Source organism: Sapajus apella, unplaced genomic scaffold (genome assembly GCF_009761245.1).
Source record: "Sapajus apella isolate SASKATOON/1434 unplaced genomic scaffold, GSC_monkey_1.0 scaffold62, whole genome shotgun sequence".
NCBI lineage: Eukaryota > Metazoa > Chordata > Mammalia > Primates > Cebidae > Sapajus > Sapajus apella.
Window position 1 is genome coordinate 2,815,156 of NW_022437002.1, and position 14,952 is coordinate 2,830,107.

Below are 14,952 nucleotides of genomic sequence, written 5' to 3' on the forward strand. Positions count from 1 at the left end.
ACGAGCAGCATTTCTTCCTAAGCTATGAAGAGGTGTGCAGGGCTCCAGACTAGGACAGAGGAATAACCACTAAGCAAACCCATCAACTGTGTGCCAGGCCCTGGGCTAGGCTTCTCTTCCAGCTGGGTTAATAACTCTTCACAGCAATCTGTGAGACCCAAACCTCACTTTGAGGGCCTCAAGACCCCCTCCTATACTCACACGAAATCAGGGACGGCATTTCCCCTTGATCTCGGGAAAAGTTGGAATTAATAAGCCACAACCATTAAGCAAGCTACCCTGGGATCCCTACTCCTTCCTCAGATGATAAATTATCCATATGGCAATAAAGGAAGGGAATAGGAAGTCCATGCAGCATTTCTGGAAGAAGCCCTGCTTTGTCCCACAGCTGAGCCTCTTTGCGATGCCAAGTGAAGAGCAGACAGGAACTGCCACGAAGCCCTGCCCTCCCAGAAGATCATGGAGTTAGGATTGGACACTGCTGCAGCCCATCATTTCTGCCCCAGGAGAGGTTATAAAAAGTCCCTAAGCCCCTCCCACTTGGCAGGAGTTGCTCTGTTAAAGCCACAAAACTTGGCTTGTGGACTTGATCAAGCCATGCTCCATGGGCCAATGAGACCAAGGGGACTCTGCAAGCTCGGGGCTCCTGGGAGGCCTGGCCTATCCCTTCCTGACTTCATTTCCAAGCCTGTTTCTGTTCCTTTATAACCCTTGCTGAGGCCTGACATCATAGAAGGGCAGCACAGTGCAGTGGTTAAGAGCTTTGGCTCCGCAGGCCCATAGCCTGGGATCTTCTGGCTGGGTAGGCAGAGCAACAAAAGAAGTCCTCCTTTGTCTAAGAGTAGCAAGGCCAGAGGAACTGGAGATCAGGAAAGCAGAGGCCAGATCATAGCCTTAGGGCCTACACTGGGGAGTCTGCATTTGAACGTGCACGGAAGCCACTTGATGATTTCACACCATAATAAATGACAGCCATTCATAACATTGTGATTTGGTGAAACCAGGGCAGGTGCAGAGCCAACTCCCAAAGAGAGGGCTAAAACACACTGGTGGCACGTGGAATAATTGTACGTGGTCTATGCGTGAACATTTCTCATTTTTATGGTGATAAATTCATTTTAATGTGCATTATAAAAATATACATAACTAGCCCATGAATTCCATGATTTTCCATTTATAGGAGTAATATAAAGTCTCGTTTTAAAAGAGATGGGATTTAAATAAAAAAGGCAGTAAGTCGACTTAACACATTAAGAAAGCCACAGCCCAGCCATAAAAAAAGAATGAGTTTGTGTCCTTTGTAGGGACATGGATGAACCTGGAAACCATCATTCTCAACAAACTGACACAAGAACAGAAAATCAAACACCACATGTTCTCATTCATAGGCGGGTGTTGAACAACGAGAACACGTGGACACAGGGAGAGGAGCATCACACACAGGGGTCTGTCAGGGGGAAATAGGGGAGGGACGGCAGGGGGTGGGGAGTTGGGGAGAAATAGCATGGGGAGAAATGCCAGATATAGGTGAAGGGGAGGAAGGCAGCAAATCACACTGCCACATGTGTACCTATGCAACAATCTTGCATGTTCTTCACATGTACCCCAAAACCTAAAATGCAATTAAAAATAAAAATTAAAAAAATAAAGCTTGCCAAAAAAAAAAGAAAGAAAGCCACAGCCAAAAAGATAAATTAAAAAAAAAAATAGAAAGCCACAGCCTAGGAGGGCACAGACATGGCAGACAGCCCTGGAGGTGGAGTGGGCGGCATCAGCTTGGGAATCCCGGGGCATGGGGAATCCCAGCTCCTCACTTAGTAGCTGTGTGATCTCAGACAAAGCACTGGATCTCTCTGAGCTGTTGTTTCCACCTCTACAAAATGGCCAGGGGGAGTGTTGGGAGGAACAGAAGCTGGCCTGGCAGGGCTGCGGTAAATGAGAAAGGAGGTCACGTGAACGCGTCTGTTATCTCCCTTCCAGCCCCTCCCTGCTCCCCAATCTCACCCACACTCAGGCTGCCAGGAAGAGGCCGAGCTGGGACTGAAACCCTGATCTGTCTGATTCTGAGTCGGGGACTAATCACAAGTGGCATCCCCTTGGGCACTGCCTCCCTGGCAGAAACAGGAGTTCTGATGGAGTCATTTGTCCCTCACCAGGTCACCCTCCAGCACACACTGGTCCCTTGGCAGAGGCCTCAGTCACTCCCTGTGGAATACAAGCCTGAATCACTTTATTTTCATTCCCACCAAACCCCCTATGGAGAGGATGGCTGTCACCCCAAAGGTCAGACCCTTTGGCCAAAGCCACTGTGATAGGCAGAATAATCCTCCTCATGCCCCAAAAATTATCCACCCTAATCCCTGGAACCTGAGCATACATACATGGCCTTACGTGGCAAAGGAACTTCACAAGTGCCATGAAATCAGGATCTTGAGATGGGGAGATTATCCTGGATTATTTGGAGGCCCTGAGGTCATCAAATGGGTCCCCATAAGTGAAGGAAGTTCGGAGTCGGAGAGAGACTGGAAGATGCCACACTCCCGGCTCTGCAGATGGAGGAAGGACCACGCACCAACGAGTGCAGGCGTCATCCGGAAACTGGAAAGGCACGGGAATGGCTTCTCCTCTAGAGAAAAGGAATCACTTTTATTTTAGCTCAGTGAAACCCATTTCTGACTTCTGGCCTCCAGAACCATAAGATGATAAATGTGTGTTGCTGTAGTCACTGTGTTTCTGGTCCTTTGTCACAGCAACTGCGGGGTACAGCTGCTCAGTGGAGGCCACAGCAGAGCCTGGGCCCCCTGTGGCTGGAGCCCAACACACTCCACTGAGACCATAGTCCCCATCTGCACAAATGCAGCCCTTGCTTCCTTGCTGTGTGACCCCGGCCAAGCCGTGAACGTCCCTGAGCCTCAGTTTCCTCCTGCACAAGGTGCAGATCGTGGTAATGCCCATCTCGTTGTCTGCACGTGCAGGTGGTAACACCACGTAAGCTCACTATTTATACTCTGCTCTTTTCCGTTACAAACGATAAGTTTTGAGCTTCTTCAGATTGCTTTTCATACTCTCTTTGCTGAGTGGCGGAACTCTTGAAAAAACTTCAGACCCTCTGAACTCATCAAGATAAGGACAAAGAAAATGTTCCATGCTTCCGCAGCCACAGCAGGGCAGATACAAATCTACTTACAAAACTGCCCTTGTCAATGTCATTTCTGGCAAAGAAGTCTTCTAAGACCCTCTTGATGGTTCCCAGATCCTAGAGAGTCATCTTTAATCCTGCAAAGGCCTATAATTCTGGCTGGTTATCCTGCTTAATAATTTGTTGCCATGGTATATTAATATTTAAACAGACAGCTCTGTTTCCTCAAAGGCAGACTTACTTATACGCTTTCTTTGTTAAGTCAAAAGAACATCAGTGGAACTTCCCTCTTCACCCACATGCCTGGAGGTAAAAATAAAACCCACGACTCTACCGGCTGTCATATTTAAACAAAGAGTTTGGGAGTCTTGTGTCCTTTCCATTAACCTAGATGAAGCACTTAGGAGGGGCTGGGTCATGATAAGGACTGCACAGTGGGAGGTACTTTGATCAGGATTATCACTATGAGTCTTCCTGTCCCTTAAACCCTTTCTCAGCTGAGCCTCCCCAGCCCTAGCTAGCCGAGGAAGGCAGCAGAGAGGCACTGATCAGCTCCCGTAGACCCGAGGGGGCAGTGGTCTGCTGCAAGACACACAGCTGGTCCAGAGCAGAGCCAGGACACGGGTCCTCTTTGGGGACAGCTGCGTGGGAGGCATGTGAGTGGTGGCAGGCAAGGTAGCTCCAGGGATCTCTTCTCCCGAGGGGCTTCTGGGTGCCCCCTGCAGCTTGCCCAGGCTGACGGTCAGTTTCCTGCCAGACCACTGGCCTGTAACTCCCTCCTGGCTGTGACCCCCATCTCACTTCTACCTTGAAGGTTTGGGGCTAGAACCCCAAGGCCAAAGGCCTGAAAAATGTAAGAAGCAGCCCAGCATTCTCTCCTGTCTCCTGCCCGGAACCCAGCACTGTCACCAGGGCCAGGGCCTGCACATGAACCCACAGGGTCCCTCCCCTACTCCCCTGCCTCTGAAAGGGGTCTAGGCCTTGGGGTCAGCCTGGAGGTTCAGCCTGACAGCCCACAGGCCTGGGGCCTGGGGACTACCAGACCTTCCGATGACCACCTGCTCAGTCCAGTGGGCAGGCAGGGGACCCTGGCTGTCTGCCAGACACCCCAAGGAGGCCTCCCTCAGCCAGGCAGTCCGGAGGTCCCTGGCTGCACCCAGGGGCACCATGACACCACATCCCAGTCTATTGCTGCCACAGGCTCTGCAGGCAGGGGGCTGCAGGGAGATGGGACCAGCAGGCAGAAGGGGCACTGGCTGCAAAGCCTGCATAGCTGAGCCAGCACCCTCCAGCTGAATATCAGCTCTGGGCACACCCTAGGATGGAACATTTCAGATCACGGGTGCAGCCAGTGCTGTCCATGGGAGGATGGGAATGCCAGCTCCCTCCTGGCTCCGGTCTCCACCCAGCCTCTGCCTCACTCCAAGCTGTAGAGTGGGGATTGTCATAGCGCATCCACAGCTGTGAGGACTAGGTAATTCCCTCCTAAGCAGCAGCCTCTGCCAGAGCCCCTCCTCCCTGCTGCTGACTCCATCCTCAGGAAAAACCTCAGAGACCCAGGCACCTTAAGAAGTTGGCAGCTAGAATAGCACGTCTGCCATTAAAGTAAGCGTTATCTCTCCTTAGGGCATTCCCCCAGCTAGGGGATTTTTATTTTAAAAAATAAAACAACCACCACCAAACAACAGCGATAGGCCCCACTGAGGACCGAGTCTGGGGCCAGGCTCTAGATGGTTAAAAAAAAAAAAAGAAGCAGCAAGGTAGAGAACTACTACATATGGTTCAGCCAATGTGCTATTTAGTCGCTTCTAGGAAAGCTGCAACTTTGCTATTTTGAAAGGGGCAGACTTCATAAGCACATGTCTTCTACCCATTGTCCAAACTCCCTTCTACCTTCTGGAAATGTAGGTGCAATGCCTGGAGGCACAGCAGCCATTTGGGGAGCATGAGGACAAAAACCATACCCTAAGATGGAGAGGAGAGAGAGGAAGAGCCAGGATCCCAGATGGCATCAGGAAACCTCTGCACCACTCCTGAACCTCATGTCTCCAGACATCTTATAATGTGAAAATAAAAAAGGCCTGCTCAGGCCTACTGACTTCATCCCTGCAACAAGAGCTTTGTTTAGGTTCTCAGGAATAGCAGTGAACAAGATAGACAAGGTCCCTGGTCTCATGGAGGGAACATCCTAGTGGGGGAGGCAGTGAACAAGGACACAAGTGAACAAGAGCATCTCAGCAAGTGACAGCTCTCCATCCCGTCCCCCTGCTACCTTCCTAGCCTGGCTTCTGGTCTTGATTGGAGCACAAAGTTGTTGTGGGGCTTCGGGATAGCCACTTCCCGACTCTAACCTCTGTTTTCCTGTCTGTAACATTAAGGACGAGTCCAAAGCCATGCTGTCTGAGGCCTGGCCCCCCTCAGCCAGGCCCCAGCACCAGGCAGGTTACTCCAAGCAGCTGCACTGAGGCTGGACCCCCTCCAGTGTCACTGCCCTCGAATTCCTTGGCACTGGTAAACAGCTGGGCGGCCCTGGTCAGCCAGCCAGGCCTCCTGACTGCACCCGTCTCAGGGACACCCGTAAATCTTCAGCTGGCTGCAGGCTGAAGAGCCCAATTGTGACTCAGGTTTCTCCTGCCAGTGCTGGGCACAGGGCAGTCAGAAGGGCCAGGCCATGAGGGGGCCATCCCTGCTGTTCTGGGGCCACCATCCCTACTCTGGGGACCCCAGCTGTGGCTAGCCCCTGCCCAGATCAGCCACTGAGTCTCAGCAGCCCTGCATGGCATGCACGCGTGCACACACACACACACACACACACACACACACACCTGCACCCATCATGCACACCATACATCTCAAACTGACCCCAACCTCCCCATTGCCCAGCCAGAGACCACAGCAGAGCCTCCTCTCTCTCCTCAGCCTCACTTCCACCTCCTCCCAGCCGCCAAGCCCTGTGGATTCCACTTCCCTCTCACCTCCCAAATCTTTCTGCCTTCCTCCACCCCGAATGCCCAGTCCAACCCCCCGCCCCACTCCACACCTGAGACTTCGCTGTGGCGAAAGGTGGGGAGCAGAAGGAGAGGCCTGACCTGGACCAACCAGGCTGCAGGGGCTGCTGCCTGGGCCAGCCACGCTGCTCCACCCAGCAGGGAAAGGGTTTCTTTGGCCCAGGGGCTTGGAGGGCTGGGATCTATCGGACCTGAGGCTCCGGGCCTCTGTCCTCCAACAAGTGGCCAAAGAGCAGGAGGTCTAGGCCACCAGCAAATTCAGAATATAGATACATATATAATTGTTTTCTTTGTTCTGAGTCAGGGTCCTGTGCTACAGTCACAGCTCACTGCAGCCTCAGCCTCCCAGGCTTAAGCAATCCTCCCTCTTCAGCCTCCCAAGTAGCTGAAACCACAGGCATGCACCATCATGCCCAGCTAAGGTTTTCATCTTCTGTAGAAATGGGGGCTCACCATGCCTGGCTAATTTTTTTATATTGTAGAAATAGGGGTCTCACTTTGTTGACCAGGCTGGTCTCGAACTCCTGGGCTTAGAGATTCTCCCACCTCAGCCTCCCGAGGTTCTGGGATTACAGGCATGAGCCACCACACCTAGCTATATATGTACTTGAACAATTAAAGCCTTTTGACAAATGAGGAGACCAGCTAGGCCATGCATGCGACTGACAGGTCTCACTGCCCGCAGAGCAGCTCTGCAAGGTGCCTGGAGCCGCCCCCTGTGCTTGTGAGGGTGCCCCCACTGGGATGCATGTGTGGGGACCCTGTGGCCCTGCACACAGCAGCCTTGTCATCAGGGAGCTTGGGTCTGATCTGGCCTCCTCCAGGGAGACAGTGTGAATACGCTCATCTGCCAGGCAACCGCATCATTCACTTACCCAAGCAGCATCGAGAATGTCTCTAGTGCCTGCTATGTGCCACGCACTGTGCTAGGCCCTAGAGCAGTGACCAAGACAGCCCTGCTGCAGGGGCTGCCATCTGCACAGGGTGCCCACCGGATCCCCTGTGCCCCGCTCCAGAAGTCCTCCAACCACACTCCCTCCCCAGTCCAGGCTGCCTTGGGGCTGGGTGAGGCTGGGGCCGCAGGTGGCAGCCCCAAGGACTCCAGATGGGGAAGGCAGAGGCCAGTAATAGTCACAACGTGAGTGACAGCGTCACAAGAGAAGCCGGGTAGCAATGCCTTCTCTTAGTCAAAAGCACGATCGAGATGACACCAGTGGGCTAAAAATAGCGAGCCCCTCTCCACGGAGGTATCGGGTGTAGGGGAAGTCCACAGACCCTGAGGGGACAAACCTGGCTCACATCCCAGCTGTGCCCCTGGCGGGCTGTGTGACCAACAGCCAACCTCACCACCTTCGGCGGCTCCGGATTTCTCAACTGTAAAATGGAGGTGACAATAAGTCAGCCCGTCTTGCAGAATTACTTTGAAGATTAAGATAACCATGAGGAAGTTGGACTGGACAGGTGGTCCCCAACTTGTCACCTTCCCCTTTGCCAACCATACCTCCAAAAGTCTTGTTCGGAACAAGCTCTGCCTGGCTCAAGAACTTTCAATGGCTCCCTATGGCCTGCAGAGTCATAGCCAGACAACTGAGCCTTGGAATATTCCCACTAATCAGGTGCTGGCACTCTGTCTGAAGCTCTCCAGAGAAGCCAAGGCCTGCTTTGAAGCACAGTCCACATGCAGCTCCTCTCCCGGGTCCCACGGAGCAGGGCAGCCAAGAGGGCCAAAGCCTCTGCTGTGCACTCTCCACCACCCAAGGATGCCTCAGCCAAGAAAGCTTAGGGGTACAAGGCCTGAAGGTATAAAGGCCTCACCAGCCTCAGCCCCACCCTACTCCCCCAAATACTGGAGGGAAGCGTGGGGGCGTTTGCGGTTGGAGAAGCATGCCATTTCCCATGGTGCTATCTGATGCTGACATTTTCCACTCCACCTCGGCTGCTTTGCTAAGCAATGTGGTTGTGTCTCCTGTCTGGGGGGGCAGCAGAGAGGGAACCTGACCCAGAGGGGGTTCCCAGGGCTGGCAGAGGGTCATGGTGATGCCTGGGAAAGCTGAAGGGCAGCATGACAAAGCATGAATGTAACCCTGTGAATGAGGCACTGTGTTGCCCCATTTTACAGCCTAAGAAACTGAGGATTGCTGAGAGTATTTAGACATCGGGCTCAGGCATGAAATGCTGTGTACTTCCCACCACACCACATGACCTCCTGATGCTGCACAGGACTGAACAGAATTCTGAGATACGTAAAATGAGAATAGATCTTCTCGGTCTCCCGTTCCTCTCCACCAACCTCTCAGGGATGCATGAGATGTTCGCATTCTCCCTCCTCCCTGTGGGTAAAGTCATACTCCTGCTGTCCACTTTTGAAAATTTATTTTTTAGTAGATAGCAAATGCACATGATACAAACTTGAAAATATACAAAAGGATATACAATGAAAAATAAGTACTCATCCAGCCCCTCCCAGTTACCCTGTTATTCTTACCTGGGACATACACTATTACCTATTTTAAGGTGTTTCCGTCCAGAGATTTCTATGCATATGCAAATACATTCAAATACATACCAGCATCACAAAGAGTAGCATACGCCTGAACCAGGTGTTCTTCACTTAATGTGTTCAGAGATTGTTCCATTTAATTTTTATTTTTGACGACGGGGAGGGAGTCTCACTCTTGTTGCCCAGACTGGAGTGCAGTGGCACAATCTCAGCTCACTGCCACCTCCGCCTCCTGGAGTCAAGCGATTCTCCCGCCTCAGCCTCCTAAGTAGCTAGGATTACAGGCGCCTGCGACCACATCCGGCTAATTTTTGTTTTTTGTTTTTTGGGTTTGTTTGGTTGGTTTTTTTGTTTTGTTTCGTTTTGTTTTGAGATGGAGTCTTGCTCTGTCACCCAGGCTGGAGTGCAGTGGCGTGATCTCAGCTCACTACAACCTCCACCTCCCAGGTTCAAGGGATTCTCCTGCCTCATCCTCCCAAGTAGTTAGGATTCTAGGCCCTTGCCACCACACCTAGCTAATTTTTATTATTTTTAGTAGAGACAGGGCTTCACCATGTTGGTCAGCCTGGTCTCGAACTCCTAACCTCAGGTGATCCACCAGCCTCGGCCTCCCAAAGTACTGGGATTACAGGCATAAGCCACCTCGTCCAGCCTGTTCCATTTAACTACACGAAGAGTGTGTCCAGTCTGTATTTCGGCTGCACACTATTCCTTTGTGTGACTCTCTCATTATTAAATAAATTTTCATACACAGACATTAGGTTGTTTCCAGCCCTTTGCAATTACATACGCTATAGCAGTAGACACTGTTGTATGTGTATCATTTTCACATGTGTGAGTACAATACACGTGGAAATTAGATTTCTAAAAATGGAATTACTAGGTTAAAGGGTACGAGCATTCCAGCGTTTTTCAGTATCAGCAAATTGCCCTTCACAGAAGCTGTACCAGCTCACACTCCCAGCAGCAAGGTGAAAGAGTGATCACTTCCCATAGCCTCACCCACACAGTGAGGTATCCGACTTCTTTATCTTCGCTAATATGATAGATAAAAAATGGTTTTCTTTGCAGTTCAGTTCTTTTTAGAAGGTTAAGAATATTTTCACATATTTCCTTTTTTAGAAACTGCCCAGATCCTTTGCCCACTTTTTCTTCTGGTTGTTGGTCTAGTTCCTATTGACTTGCAGGCGTTCTTTAGATGTTAAGGAAATTCATCTTTTGCCTGTAATGTAAGTCACAAGAATCCCTGGATTCGCTTATGAGATTTTCCACCATCTTTAAAAGGAACTTGAATTTGTTGATAATTTAATTTATAGTATCTGATAAAGTGTCTGAGGTTTTTTTGGTTTGTTTTGTTTTGATTTTTAGGCGGAGTTTTGCTCCTGTTGCCCACAACCTCCGTCTCCCAGGTTCAAGCAGTTCTCCTGCCTCAGCCACCCCAGTAGCTGGGATTACAGGCGTGCACCACCACGCCTGGCTAATTTTGTATTTTCAGTAGAGACCGGGTTTCTCCATGTTGGTCAGGCTGGTCTCAAACTCCCAACCTCAGGTGATCCACCCGCCTAGGCCTCCCAAAGTGCTGGATTACAGGCGCGAGCCACCATGGCCAGCCAGTGTCTGATTATGAAAACTTTCCTCCATGGCTTTTGCTAATACTTTCATGCTGCTACTTATTTTATTTTATTTTATTTTATTTTATTTTATTTTATTTTTTTATTTATTTTTGAGATGGAGTCTTGTTCTGTCGCCAAGCTGGAGTGCAGTGGCACAATCTCAGCTCACTGCAACCTCTGCTTCCCGGGTTCAAGCGATTCCCCTGCCTCAGCCTCCCAAGTAGCTGGGATTACAGGCACACACCACCACGCCCGGCTAATTTTTTGTACTTTAATAGAGACGAGCTTTCACCATGTTAGCCAGGATGGTCTCAATCTCATGACCTCATGATCCACCTGCCTTGGTCTCCCAAAGTGCTGGGATTATAGGCATGAGCCACCGCACCCGGCCACTGCTGCTTTGACATGAGTCCCTCTTCTGAGTTACTTGTGTGTCCTGGCTTGCACCACGTTTCGGGTCCTGACATGCTGTCTCTTCATCCTGTTTGTGTTAGTCCACTGAGTGGCACAGGCCACCGTCCAGGGCTGCTGGAAGGGAAGGGCTGTGAATCACAAGGCCAGATCTCGTGCTGGGAAGAGCACCGAGCTGGAAGTCAGCTGTTTTACTTGCTTCATGTATAGACTTACTCTCTGTGCCTCAGTTTACTCCTTTGTAAAATAAGAGAGCCCTCCTTCATGAACTTTAACTTGAGAAGCATGTACTAGCTGCACATTAAGGCCCTTTCCTGCTCCTCCCTGTCTCTCCCATTATGGAGCTACAGATTCTTTGGGAGTTCAGCCTGGGCTTTGGCCAACAGGAAAGGCTTCCAGGTGGAGGCAGGCCCTGACATACTGAGACCAGAGTTTCTGATCCAGTCTGGGAGCCAAAGCTGCGAGGAGGAATGTGTGTTAAGGAACAGCTCTGGATCTCACTCTCTTTGTTTTTTTTAAGGCAGAGTTTTGCTCTTGTTGCCAGGCTGGAGTGCAATGGCACGATCTCGCCTCACCACAACCTCTGCTTCCCAGGTTCAATCGATTCTCCTGCCTCAGCCTCCCGAGTAGCTGGGACTATGGACATGTGCCACCACACCCGGCTAATTTTTTGTATTTTTAGTAGAAACGGGGTTTCACCGAGTTAGCCAGGCTGGACTTGAACTCCTGACCTCAGGCGATCCACCTTCCTCAGCCTCCCAAAGTTCTGGTATTACAGGCGTGAGCCACCGAGCCCAGCCTGGACCTCACTCTCTTACCTTACCTGGTTCAGTCCTCACAACAACACAATCCAGTGACCCAGCATGCCAGATGACCCTCCGTTTTACAGATGAGAAAACCAACGCTCTGAGACATTGAGCCATTTGCCCAAGATCCTAGAGACCAGATCATAAGTGGCAGACTGGAACTCAAATGCTGGTCTGGGATGAGCAGAAGCAGCTTCTCAGCTTCTTCAAGGGTTGGAGAGGACTGGGGAGGGTGGAGAGGGCTGGGGAGGGTGGAGAGGGCTGGGAAGGTTGGGTCGGGGTGTGGACAGCAGTCGGTGGTCAGTGACTTTCCCTTGTGGCAGGAAGGAGAGGTGGGGGAAGCAGCTGGAGTTGGGAGATAGGAGGCTGAGGCAGCAGGGCCCACAGACAAGGTAGGAGGTGGGCAGGGGAGCGTGTGCACACCCCGGCAGTTGGCGTGTAAATGAAATCGCAGACAGCCCGGCAGAAGGGCTGCACCAGGGACCACGTCACTCCCAGGCCTGACCGATCCCTGCTTCTCGAGGCCACATCTCACCACCAGGTCTCACAGCAGCCATCAGGGTGCTTTCCTGGGCCTGGATGCTGCAGCCCCAGCCAGGCCTCCCTCTTCTCCAGGGTCAGGTGCAGCGGGCAGTGTGACACGGTGTGAGAGCTGGGGCTCTGTCCTGCTCTGTCTCAGACGGCTACCCTTGAAAGCAATCAGCCAGGCCTGCAGACACGACGCTTGCCGGGACCAACACAGTCCCACCATCTTGTAGTCATTTTACTTCGAATGTCTTCATGCCAAGCACACACTTTCCAGCTCTCCACAGTCCTCGCCTCTTCCTATTGTCCCACAGCTGGTCACACCCCACATTCACCTTCTCTACCTGGCCCCTGAAGAATTTCGATTTTGAGGACCTAAACTAGTCTAGCAGATGCACTGGAAGTCAAAGTTTGTAATTTTCAGGGAAAAGGAGTAAAGTCAAAGTTTGTAGTATTCAGGGAGAAGGAATAAAGTCAGCTTGTAATTTTCAGGGAGAAGGAATCTTTCAGATCAAAGGGCCCAGAATGAAGCAGTAACATCCCCAGAGCCCCACTGCAGAGCTGGGCAGAAACGGGACTAGAACACCTGACTCCCAGTCCAGTGCTTGCTGACCTGCCTTCTGCTGCTTCCCAGAAGCCACAGGGAGAAAAGCAGAAACACCAGATGGAAAAGAAGGGAGAATACACAGTTTGGGAGGCTGAGGCAAGAGGATCACTTGAGACTAGGGGTTCAAAACCAGCCTGGGCAACTTAGCAATACCCCATCTCTACAAAAAAAAATTAGGTTAGCCAGCATGGTAGAATGCAGCTGTAGGCCATCTGCTCTGGAGGCTGAGGCAAGAGAATCCCCTGAGCCCAAGAGATCAAGCTTATAGTGAGCTATAATTGTACCACTGCACTCCAGCCTGGGCGATAGAGCAAGACCATTTCCAGAAAAAAAGAATGTAGAAGAGTGTGGTTCTGAGCACTGTGACCCAAGACAAGTCCCTGCCCTGCCACCTGTGGGCCTCAGTTTCCCCATCCACACAGAAGGAGGCTGGTCCGACGATGGTGAGTGCTCCTGTGAGCGCCTGAGTCCACCTCTCCCTCCCAGAGGCCAAGGGGGACAAACCACACGTTCCTCAGGCCTGTTTCACACCAGCTAATATTGACCCAGTGCTGTTTCCCTTGGCCCCACACAGAGGCTATGTTTGCTCTGGCAGCACCCCAGCCTCACCTGCGCCCCTCTGGGCTTCAGCTGTGCTGCTGGCCCAGGCAGGAGAGGCCAGGTCAGGGGCATGCACCTCATAGGCTAAGGGGCGAGGCAGAAACCACAAGAGGCCCAGGACACCATCCCAGGCCCCTCTTAAAGCTTCTAGTGTATTTAGAAAAAAAAAAAAAAATTGCCCAACCTCAGTTTTAAAATTTCTGATCTTTTTTAATATTGTATTTTATAAATACACTTTTTTAACACACAGCTAACGTGCATGCATACACAAACATACAATATGATAACTGGATGCTCAGCCTCATTTGGAAGTCTGGTAAAAAGCTTAAAATCAGCCCCTCCGTTGGAGAAATAGATGATTCCAGGGTCAGGCCAGGGAAAGAACAAGATGAGCCTAAAACGCCTTTTGTGCCAGAAAGTAAGGAAGAACTCAAGGAATGACAGGGACATCACTGGGGACAAGGAGCCGGCATGGAGGTCCCTCTGGGTTCTTCTGAGCATCAAAATAAACACCCACAGTAACACATCATCATCCACTGAAGAAAAAAAACCAGAAAACCGTGAGTTCAGGCTGATGTGAAAAAATGAATGCATGACCAAAGTTTGGTATGGAGTGGGCTACTCACGGGGTCCCAAAGTCCCGACCGAGCAAAATCCTTTTCCACGATGAAGAGAAAACAGTCACTCTGCAGTGGAGAAGCCGACCAAGGGAGCCAAGTGGATTTCGTCGGTACCAGGGCAAATCAGAACCGTGAGCCACCTGCAGGGATGCAGGAGGAGAAGCAGCATCTGTCTGTCATCAGCACTCTGAGGATGCCCCGCCTGATGTAGCCAAGAGGAGACAAACCCAACAGAAGGGACATTCTCCAAAACCAGCCTGGAATCTCCAACAATGTCAATGGCACAAAACCAAGACTCGACAAGGACCTGTTCAGGCTAAAGAGACAGATGACTCAACGGCTAGGACATTCCTGGAACAACAGAGAGACCTGGGATACCGTGTGAGGACCGCTTCGGGATTTCCACATGGCGTGTGTGTGTGTAGGAGAATGTCCTCGTTAGTAAGAAATAGACACAAGTATTCAGCACCGGTAGAGCACAATACAGCAACTTAGTCTCAACGACCAGGAGAAAAGGAGCTTTCCTACTGCACTGGCAATGCCCTTGTATGTTTGAGATCGTTAAAAAATCAGAAAGGAGATGGGGGCTTCAGAAATTTCAGGTCAAAGCCAAGATGCTCAGACAGGAGGCAGGAAGAAGGAGCCTGCCTTGAAACATATCCTTCTCTTTTTTTTTTTTCCTTTGGAGACAGGGTCTCGCTCTGTCACCCAGGCTGGAGGGCAGTGATGCAATCACAGCTCACTGCAACTTGACTTCCTGGGCTCAAGCAATCCTCCTGCCTCAGCCTCCTGAGTAGCTGGGACCACAGGCATGAACCACCATGCCCAGTTAATTATTGTATTTCTTGTGGAGATGGGAGTCTCACTTTGTTGTCCAGGCTGGTCTCAAACTCCTGGGCTCAAGTGATCCTCCACCTCAGCCTCCCAAAGTGCTGGGACTACAGGCATGAACCACCATGCCCAGTTAATTATTTTATATTTTGTAGAGATGGGGGTCTTACTATGTTGCCCAGGCTGGTCTCTAACTCCTGGCCTCCAGTAATCCTCCTGCCTCAACCTCCCAAAGTGCTGGGATTAGAGGCATGAGCCACTGTACCTGGCCTGTCCTTGCCTTTCAAAGCAC